The following is a 9,446-nucleotide window of genomic DNA, read 5'->3' as shown; positions in this document are numbered from 1 at the left end:
CATTCACACAGAACCTCCTAATACTGATGGAGCATTTCAGGGATTAGGGGGGTTTTTCAGTATTTTTGGTACATTTTAATGGGATTATTTAACATTGTGAAATGCTTTAGTAATGCTTTGGTTTAATTCTACATTTTGAAAACATTGTTTCTACCAAATTAATATGTTAACCGGTTACAGTCTAAGCCCTATCTAAGTATTTGGCTTTACTGTTATTAGTCCATAAAAAAATATAAAACGATTTTACTGAGTTACAGTTCATAGAAGGAAATCAGTCAATTGAAATCCATTCATTAGGCCCTAATTCACATGACTGGGCAGGGGCACAGCCATGGGTAGGCCTGGGAGGGCATAGGCCCACCCACTGGGGAGCCAGGCCCATCATAACAGACTTTAATGTAAACATGTAATGTGTTGGTCCCATGTTTCATGAGCTGAAATAAAAGATCCCACAAAGTTCCATACTCACATAAAGCTTATTTCTCTAAAATCTGGTGCACAAATATGTTTACATGGTCCCGTGTGTCTCAGTTGGTAGAGCATGGTGTTGGCAATGCCAGGGTTGTGGGTTCGATTCCCACGGGGGACCAGTACAGGGGGAAAAAATGTATGAAATGTATGCATTCACTACTGTAAGTCGCTCTGGATAAGAGCGTCTGCTAAATGACTAAAATGAAAATCCCTGTTAATGAGAATTTTATCCTTTGCTAAGATAATCCATCCACCTGACAGGTGTGGCACATCAAGAAGCCCATTAAACAACATGACCATTACACAGGTACACCTTGTGCTGGGGACAATACAAGGTCACTCTAAAATGTGCAGTTTTGTCACACAACACAATGCCACAGATGTCTCAAGTTTTGAGGGAGCGTACAACTGGCAGGCCGAATGTACGAATTTCCACCGGAGCTGTTGCTTGATAATTTAATGTTAATTGATCTACCATAAGCCACCTCCAACGTAATTTTAGAGAATTTGGCAGTACGTCCAACCGGCCTCATAACCAAGTAGCACCAGCTAAAACCAGCTAACACCAGCTAACACCAAGTAGTACCAGCTAACATCAGCTAACACCAGCTAACACCAAGTAGTACCAGCTAACGCCAGCTAACACCAAGTAGCACCAGCTACACCAGCTAACACTAGCTAACACCAAGTAGCACCAGCTAACACCAGTTAACACCAGCTAACACCAGTTAACACCAAGTAACACCAGCTAACACCAGGTATCACCAGCTAACACCAGTTAACACCAGGTATCACCAGGTAACCCCAGGTATCACCAGTTAACACCAGATAACACCAGGTATCACCAGCTAACACCAGCTAACACCAGATAACACCAGGTATCACCAGCTAACACCAGGTAACCCCAGGTATCACCAGCTAACCCCAGGTATCACCAGCTAACCCCAGCTAACACCAGGTATCACCAGCTAACCCCAGCTAACCCCAGCTAACCCCAGCTAACACCAGCTAACACCAGCTAACACCAGATAACACCAGGTATCACCAGCTAACCCCAGTTATCACCAGCTAACCCCAGGTATCACCAGCTAACCCCAGCTAACCCCAGGTATCACCAGCTAACACCAGCTAACACCAGATAACACCAGATAACACCAGCTAGCACCAGATAACACCAGGTATCACCAGCTAACACCAGATAACACCAGGTATCACCAGCTAACCCCAGGTATCACCAGGTATCACCAGCTAACCCCAGCTAACCCCAGGTATCACCAGCTAACACCAGATAACACCAGGTATCACCAGCTAACACCAGATAACACCAGATAACACCAGATAACACCAGATAACACCAGGTATCACCAGCTAACACCAGATAACACCAGATAACACCAGCTAACACCAGATAACACCAGGTATCACCAGCTAACACCAGATAACACCAGGTATCACCAGCTAACCCCAGGTATCACCAGGTATCACCAGCTAACCCCAGCTAACCCCAGGTATCACCAGCTAACACCAGATATCACCAGCTAACCCCAGCTAACCCCAGGTATCACCAGCTAACACCAGCTAACACCAGATAACACCAGATAACACCAGCTAACACCAGATAACACCAGCTAACACCAGATAACACCAGGTATCACCAGCTAACCCCAGGTATCACCAGGTATCACCAGCTAACCCCAGCTAACCCCAGGTATCACCAGCTAACACCAGATAACACCAGGTATCACCAGCTAACACCAGATAACACCAGATAACACCAGATAACACCAGATAACACCAGGTATCACCAGCTAACACCAGATAACACCAGATAACACCAGCTAACACCAGATAACACCAGGTATCACCAGCTAACACCAGATAACACCAGGTATCACCAGCTAACCCCAGGTATCACCAGGTATCACCAGCTAACCCCAGCTAACCCCAGGTATCACCAGCTAACACCAGATAACACCAGGTAACACCAGATAACACCAGGTAACACCCCTGAAACAAAGAGGAAATACAACACAGAGGGGAAAAGGAGTGGAAGGACAGAAACACAAACACCAGAGGGGGAAAGGAGTGGAAGGACAGAAACATAAACCCCAGAGGGGGAAAGGAGTGGAAGGACAGAAACACAAACACCAGAGGGGGAAGGGAGTGGAAGGACAGAAACACAAACACCAGAGGGGGAAGGGAGTGGAAGGACAGAAACACAAACACCAGAGGGGGAAGGGAGTGGAAGGACAGAAACACAAACACCAGAGGGGGAAGGGAGTGGAAGGACAGAAACACAAACACCAGAGGGGGAAGGGAGTGGAAGGACAGAAACACAAACACCAGAGGGGGAAGGGAGTGGAAGGACAGAAACACAAACACCAGAGGGGGAAGGGAGTGGAAGGACAGAAACACAAACACCAGAGGGGAAAGGGAGTGGAAGGACAGAAACATAAACACCAGAGGGGGAAGGGAGTGGAAGGACAGAAACACAAACACCAGAGGGGGAAGGGAGTGGAAGGACAGAAACACAAACACCAGAGGGGGAAGGGAGTGGAAGGACAGAAACATAAACACCAGAGGGGGAAGGGAGTGGAAGGACAGAAACACAAACACCAGAGGGGGAAGGGAGTGGAAGGACAGAAACACAAACACCAGAGGGGGAAGGGAGTGGAAGGACAGAAACACAAACACCAGAGGGGGAAGGGAGTGGAAGGACAGAAACACAAACACCAGAGGGGGAAGGGAGTGGAAGGACAGAAACACAAACACCAGAGGGGGAAAAACCAACCAGGAACTGAATTGAGGCCAAAGCCCATCTGGCGGTAATGAAATTAATTTGTCACCCTATTGTCTGGAACAAAAGAGCTAATTGAAATGAACCTGTCCCTTGTCTGTTGTCTGTCTTCGGCACCTTAAATATTCTCTAAGATATGCTGATTCTTACTGAGCCTGAATTATTCAGATGCCAATCCTGTGGAAAGCAGGAGGGCACAACAGAGGAGAGGACACATGGAGAGTGTTTAGAACAGGGTCCTTAAGAGAGAATGTATTCATTCAATTCACAATACTTTATTTATGGACAATTTAGCAGGCAGCAGTGCAACATCCTCTAAAAATATCATGTCCCACTTATAAACTAATGAGACAATTAGTATTCATACAGATTCATTAACCAAAAATGACTTTCTGTAGAAATAAAACTAACATATTTGAGACAGGTAGTGTTCATATAGATTGATTACAGTTTTTTTTATCGCTTTGGTACTATTTTCACAAGTATGTGGTAAAATTTCACAACACTTTTTATATTCAAAACATTTTTTTAGGGGGTGGCTCAGCTTGAAAATTGCAGATAGATTATAGCTTCCATCAATGTAATTGTCTGCATCTCCTCCAATCCCCCACATATTGTTTTGGTAAATATATATATAATGTATATACATACGCACATATACATACATACATACTTAAACACATACAGTTGAAGTCGGAAGTTTACATACACATTAGCCAAATATATTTAAACTCAGTTTTTCACAATTCCTGACATTTAAACCTAGAAAAATTCCCTGTTTTAGGTCAGTTAGGATCACCACTTTATTTTAACAATGTGAAATGTCAGAATAGTAGTGGAGAGAATGATTTCTCTCAGCTTTTATTTATTTCATCACATTCCCAGTGGGTTAGAAGTTTACATACACTCAATTAGTATTTGGTAGCATTGCCTTTAAATTGTTTAACTTGGGTAAAACATTTCAGGTTGCTTTCCACCAGCTTCCCACAATAAGTTGGGTGAATTTTGGCCCATTCCTCCTGACAGAGCTGGTGTAACTGAGTCAGGTTTGTAGGCCTCCTTGCTCGCACATGCTTTTTCAGTTCTGCCCACAAATTTTCTATAGGATTGAGGTCAGTGCTTTGTGATGGCCACTCCAATACCTTGACTTTGTTGTCCTTAAGCCATTTTGCCACAACTTTGGAAGTATGCTTGGGGTCATTGTCCATTTGGAAGACCCATTTGTGACCAAGCTTTAACTTCCTGACTGATGTCTTGAGATGTTGCTTCAATATATCCACATAATTTTCCCTACTCATGATGCCATCTATTTTGTGAAGTGCACCAGTCCCTCCTGCAGCAAAGCAGCCCCACAACATGATGCTGCCACCCCCGTGCTTCACGGTTGGGATGGTGTTCGGATGGTGTTCTTCGGCTTGCAAGCCTCCCCCTTTTTCCTACAAACACAACGATGGTCATTATGGCCAAACAGTTATATTTCTGTTTCATCAGACCAGAGGACATTTCTCCAAAAAGTATGATCTTTGTCCCCATGTGCAGCTGCAAACCGTAGTTTGGCTTTTTTATGCCGGTTTTGGAGCAGTGGCTTCTTCCTTGCTGAACGGCCTTTCAGGTTATATCGATATAGGACTCGTTTTACTGTGGTTATAGATACTTTTGTACCTGTTTCCTCCAGCATCTTCACAAGGTCCTTTGCTGTTGTTCTGGGATTGATTTGCATTTTTCGCACCAAAGTACGTTCATCTCTAGGAGACAGAACACGTCTCCTTCCTGAGCGGTATGACGGCTGCGTGGTCCCATGGTGTTTATACTTGCGTACTATTGTTTGTACAGATGAACGTGGAACCTTCAGGCGTTTGGAAATTACTCCCAAGGATGAACCAGACTTGTGGAAGTCTACAATTTTTTTTCGGAGGTTTTGGCTGATTTCTTTTGATTTTCCCATGTCAAGCAAAGAGGTACTGAGTTTGAAAGTAGGCATTGAAATACATTCACAGGTACAACTCCAATTGACTCAAATGATGTTAATTAGCCTATCAGAAGCTTCTACAACCATGACATCATTTTCTGGAATTTTCCAAGCTGTTTAAAGGCACAGGCAACTTAGTGTATGTAATCTTCTGACCCACTAGAATTGTGATACAGCGAATTATAAGTGAAATAATTTTTCTGTAAACAATTGTTGGAAAACTTACTTGTCATGCACAAAGTAGATGTCCTAACCAACTTGCCAAAACTATAGTTTTATAACAAGAAATTTGTGTAGTGGTTGAAAAACGAGTTTTAATGACTCCATCCTAAGTGTATGTAAACTTCCGACTTCAACTGTACATACATACATATATATATATATATATATATATACACATATCTTGTTTTACAATATATTTTCCTTTATTACTTTCTAATGCTACCACCCCTCCCCTAATTGGAGTAAACAAGTGAACAACAAAGCTTAGGCCTGTACTTCCAGCTTATATATACTATACAGTGGTTCTTCTATTAAAAGTTGTGTCATACTGCAGCACACCTTGCGGGCTGCCGCAGAATTCTATGGCATGTTATTTTAATTATCAGCCATTGTTACCATTAATGCTAGTTAGTGCTAGTTTTACCACCAGAGAGCATCTTTGAGAAGCATTTGATAGCCTTCTGTATTGGCTGTACCTGAAAATGTAAAACCTTTTTTTGCAAGAATATAGTACATGGGATTGATTTTAATAAGAAATGTAGCTTAATTAGGGACAGACGTTCCGCTAGCGGAACGCCTCACCAATATCCAATGGTATAGCGTGGCGCGAATTACAAATACCTCAAAAATGCAAAAACTTCAATTTCTCAAACATATGACTATTTTACACCATTTTAAAGACAAGACTCTCCTTTATCTAACCACATTGTCCGATTTCAAAAAGGCTTTACAACGAAAGCAAAACATTAGATTATGTCAGGAGAGTACCCTCCCAAAAATAATCACACAGCCATTTTCAAAGCAAGCATATATGTCACAAAAACCAAAAACCACAGCTAAATGCAGCACTAACCTTTGATGATCTTCATCAGATGACACTCCTAGGACATTATGTTATACAATACATGCATGTTTTGTTCAATCAAGTTCATATTTATATCAAAAACCAGCTTTTTACATTAGCATGTGATGTTCAAAACTAGCATACCCACCGCAAACTTCCGGTGAATTTACTAAATTACTCACGATAAACGTTGACAAAAAACATAAATTATTTTAAGAATTATAGATACAGAACTCCTTTATGCAATCGCGGTGTCAGATTTTAAAATAGCTTTTTGGTGAAAGCACATTTTGCAATATTCTGAGTAGATAGCCCGACCATCATGGCTAGCTAATTTGACACCCACCAAGTTTGGCACTCACCAAACTCAGATTTACTATAAGAAAAATTGTATTACCTTTGCTGTTCTTCGTCAGAATGCACTCCCAGGACTTCTACTTCAACAACAAATGTTGTTTTGGTTCGAAATAATCCATCGTTAATCCAAATAGCTCCGTTTTGTTCGTGCGTTCAAGTCACTATCCGAAGGGTGACGCGCCGGTGCATTTCGTGACAAAAAATGTCAAAATATTCCATTACCGTACTTCGAAGCATGTCAAACGCTGTTTAAAATACATTTATATGCTATTTTTCTCGTAAAATAGCGATAATATTCCAACCGGGCGACGTTGTATTCGTTCAAACACTGAAAGAAAAAAATGTAGTCGTCTCCTGCACGCGCGCTCCAGTGTCATTGTTCTCACCAGGACCACTCACAAAAACTCCCGCTGTTTTTCGCCCAGAGACTGGAAAGCTCTCATTCCACTGTCTGGCGCCTTCTGAGAGCCACTGAAAGCATTAGAAAATGTCACGTTACAGCAGAGATGCTGTATTTTTGATAGAGATGCCCTGGAAGGAGAACAAATTGTCAGACAGAGCACTTCCTGTATAGAATCTTCTTAGGTTTTGGCCTGCCATATGAGTTCTTTTATACTCACAGACACCATTCAAACAGTTTTAGAAACTTTAGAGTGTTTTCTATCCAAATCTACTAATTATATGCATATTCTAGTTTCTGGGCCAGAGTAGTAACCTGTTCAAATTGGGTACGTTTTTCAACGGGCCGTGAAAATACTGCCCCCTAGCCCCAACAGGATAACACCTGAACAAACCAGAAATAAATCACCAGCAAAACATTGGACTCAACATTCCTCAGACAGAAGAGGGTTGTAACTGACTGTGGCCTGGCGCCATCTAGTAGCTACAACTGATCTGTTCCTTCAGTAGGGAGAAAAACACAGCTAATAGCAACAACTGATCTGTTCCTTCAGAAGGGAGGAAAACACAGCTAATAGCTACAACTGATCTGTTCCTTCAGAAGGGAGGAAAACACAGCTAATAGCTACAACTGATCTGTTCCTTCAGAAGGGAGGAAAGCAACGTGTCACGTTTTTTTTCCTGACATAACAGACCTGTTTCCTGACGTGCTGCCTGTTTTCACCTTTCGCCTGTCTGTTTTCTAGGCGTTTTATTTCCTGCTGAAAGGTCTCAGTGGTCCTCAGATCTGACGTGATGAGAAGGATGAGTGGAAGGGAGGAGTGGTGGAAAGGAGGGACTCAGAGGGGTTTCATGGCACACACAAATGGATATTGTTTTTGACATCTTGTGAAGTTGTCTCTATCCGTGGTACCTAGGGGGAGGACCGGCACTGCCAGGCCCTTGCTCTCAGCCCACCTGCATTTTTAATGTTCAGCCCAACAAATGCAGGGCAGCATGATGTTGTCACCTTGGCATATTTTATCACTGATCAAACATTAGTCGGCAGCTGTTGTAAACGTGTAACTGTCTCATCAGCAGCGGCAGCGGCCTCGGAAGCATGTCTGCTAGCCAGCTGGTTTTCTCTCCTCTCCGAGCTTCTCGGAGCTGAGAGCTGCGCTAGCTGCCTTTGTTTAAAAGCCTTTTTTCTCCCGTTGAGATTTCTCCCCGCATGCTTTGTGTCCTTGAGCTGTTAATCTGTCTGTTGAAATGTGATGCATCTATCTGCTTATAGAAAATAACAGGAAATATTTGTCAATCTTTTTGGATGTCTTAAAAAAATATTTTGGACTGTTTAAAAAAAAAAAGGAATTCTGCTGTCAGAAACGGTATCACTTCAAATACCCGGTGTAGCACTCACAGAATTTCAAAACCTGTTTTGGAGTACAACGTATACCTGGTTGCATCTGCACTGTTTAATTCTAAACCGCATAAATTATAACTTCCCTCTCAGATGTCCTACAATGAGTAAAAGCCACCAAAAATGTGGGAGAAACATTTTCTGTGTTTTAACACAACATATTTTTAATTTTACAAAATGGGGCTTGTATATTCCAATTTCCCTGCCATATTTATTTGTAATAGTTTACAGTACCTTCAGTATACAGCAGTGGAGGCTGATGAGGGGAGAATGGCTCAAAAATAATGTCTGGAACACCGCAAATGGAATGGCATCAAACACCTGGAAAATATGTGTTTGACGTATTTCATACCATTCCATGTTTTCCGCTCCAGCTATTACCATGAGCCCGTTCTCCCCAATGAAGGTGCCACCAACCTCCTGTGGAATACAGACACTCTTTCACTGCCACACAAACAATTCAGTGTGTTACATGATGTGTTACTTGTTGTCACGTCCTGACCATAGAAAGCTTGTATTTGTTCTATGGTAGAGTAGGTCAGGGTGTGACAGAGAGTTTTCTAGTTTATTTATGTCTCTTTTGGTTGTAGTTTATTTTTTCTATGTTGTGGGGTTCTAGTTTTTGTATTTCTATGTTGTTGTTTTTTTGGGATGATCTCCAATTAGAGGCAGCTGGTCATCGTTGTCTCTAATTGGAGATCATATTTAAGTGGTTGTTTTTCCCACTAGGTTTTGAGGGAGATTGTTTTGAGTTAGTGTATGTTGAACCTCTTCGTCACGGTTTGTTGTTTTGTTTATGAGTTTATTTGTATGTCTCGCATAGTTTCACAGTTATAATAAAATGTGGAACGGTACACACGCTGCACCTTGGTCCCTTTCTTCAGACAGACGTGACGCTTGTATTTTTAATAACTTTACATTTATAACTAAAACGCTGTAGTGAGTACAGCCAGGCTGAATGGGTTGGGGTTATTTTTAATAACTTTAC

At 42.0% G+C, this 9,446-nt stretch overlaps 1 non-coding gene across 1 annotated transcript; it reads left to right on the top strand.

The window, feature by feature from the left end:
• Window positions 1-514: 514 nt before the first annotated feature.
• trnaa-ggc (transfer RNA alanine (anticodon GGC)) lies at window positions 515-590 on the top strand. Its single transcript has one exon. It is a non-coding gene; the product is annotated as a tRNA-Ala (tRNA).
• The last annotated feature ends 8,856 nt before the right edge of the window (window positions 591-9,446 follow it).

Source organism: Salmo salar, unplaced genomic scaffold, assembly GCF_965601325.2.
Source record: "Salmo salar unplaced genomic scaffold, fSalSal1 ptg000135l, whole genome shotgun sequence".
Lineage (NCBI taxonomy): Eukaryota > Metazoa > Chordata > Actinopteri > Salmoniformes > Salmonidae > Salmo > Salmo salar.
Note: the sequence above shows the minus strand (reverse complement) of the source record. Positions and strands in the feature narration are given on the sequence as shown.